A 1,994-nucleotide genomic window follows, 5' to 3' on the forward strand; every position below is an offset into this window, starting at 1 on the left:
TGGCTCAAAGGGCCGAATGGCCTCTACTCCTGTGTCTATTGTCTATTGTCTAATGATTGTCCCAATTCTTTTCTCAATTTTTCTCAGTCATTGTGTAATCATTGTGTGTACTTCCAGTCACCCAGCTATAGAAAGGATTTCATTAAGCTGGGAAGGGTATATATAAGATTCACAAGGATGTTACCAGGAGGGCTTGAGTTATCATGAGAGGCTGGAATGTTTGACCTTGAGTGTAGGTGGTTGAGAAGTGACTTTATCAAGGTATATAAAATCCTGAGGTGCACAGCTAAGGAGGATGGACAGTCATTTTCCCAATCCATAATCTATTCACACTGAAGGGGGTGGGTATGTGGAAGAAGCTGTAAAGATGGGTGTAATTATAACTCTTAAAATACATTTCGTCTGATACATGGATCGAAAAGGTAAAGAGAGATATGGGTGAAATCCAAGCAAACTGACTAGCTCAAACTGACATCTCAGTTGGCAAGGATAAGTTGGACCAAAGGGCCTGTTTCTGTGCTGTATATAACTCTCGGACACTAATGCTGCACCTCATCACCAAACTTTCTGCAGGAGAGGAACTTATCAACAGGACTAATGGAAAACTGCTCAACTGTGCCTGCACTCCACAACCACGTTCACCTGAACTTCAGTAGTTGAGCTACAGCATGCACACGATGTTTGCATTTGTGAGCGTTTGACACCGGGCTCTAAGCCATCGTTGATGCATCCACTGCCACGAGAAGAAGGGCGGTGCAGGCGATAAAGCCGCTGCCGCGCCACACCAGAGACCCAGGTACGATCCTGGCCCCGGGTGCTGTCTGTGTGGATTTTTTCATGTTCTCCCTATGACATCGTGGGTTTCCTCCTATATCATCCCAAAGACGTGTGTGTTTTAAGGTTAATTGGTCTCTCTAGATCGCCCCTAGTTTGTTGGATGAAAAAATGGGATAACATAGAACTAGTGTGAATGACTGATCAATGGTCAGCGTGGTTTTGGTGGGTCCATGTTGTATCTCTAATTTAAACCAAATTATTCAAGAGAGAGTTTGATATAGCTCTTAGAGCTAATGGAATCAATGGATATGGGGAAAAAGCAGGAACAGGGTACTGATTCTGGATGATCAGCCATGATCATATTGAATGGCGATGCTGGCTTGAAGGAACGAATGGCCTATTCCTGCATCTATTTTCTATGTTAAAGTAAGGGCTTGCATTCAACATCCACAAGACCAAGGTCATTTACCATTCTTCACCTGCAACATGTGGCTGTCCGATAATAAACTGTGAGATGCTGGAAAATAATGACGATATAATATCTCAGGACCCAGCTCACCAGGTGATAAAATTCACCATTAACCTTCCAGTCTTTGGTCAATTGAGGATGATGGTCTTTGAAGACCTCAGACCTGGCATAAAATTCAAGATCAATGACGCAATAGTGATTCCTGCCTTCTTATGCACCTCTGCCGACAACGGGCACCTCAAGATACTTTAAAAAAACAACACACAGTCATCATTAAAAGATATGTATAGGAAGGAATGGTAGATGCTGGTTTATACAGGCGATAGATGCAAATTACTGGAGCAATCTCCAGAGATGCTGCCTGACCTGCTGTATTATTCCAGTACCGTGTGTCTATCATTGAAAGATATTGTACCATCACTCTCACACGGTGCTTTGTGGGAATTTTGACTTTTGTCTACACATTTCTAGGACTAGTGTAAATAATTCGAAATTCAATAGATCAGGTTCATAGAGCCGGTTAAAATATGCAAATGAATGGCAACTTTTAGCATAATATGTAGATTTCATGTTTAAAACACGTAGACCAAAAGCTAACTCAAGTGACTTGCCACTGGCAAAGCCTTGCTGCCGCTTTACTGATGCTCTGGTTCAAATTCACGCGAAGGTGGACTGAACTTCGGGAGGCTCATAGCCGGCCGACAGTGACAATTGCAGCTGGTATAAACTCCGCGGAACCCTCACTCGG

Source organism: Leucoraja erinacea, chromosome 16 (genome assembly GCF_028641065.1).
Source record: "Leucoraja erinacea ecotype New England chromosome 16, Leri_hhj_1, whole genome shotgun sequence".
NCBI lineage: Eukaryota > Metazoa > Chordata > Chondrichthyes > Rajiformes > Rajidae > Leucoraja > Leucoraja erinaceus.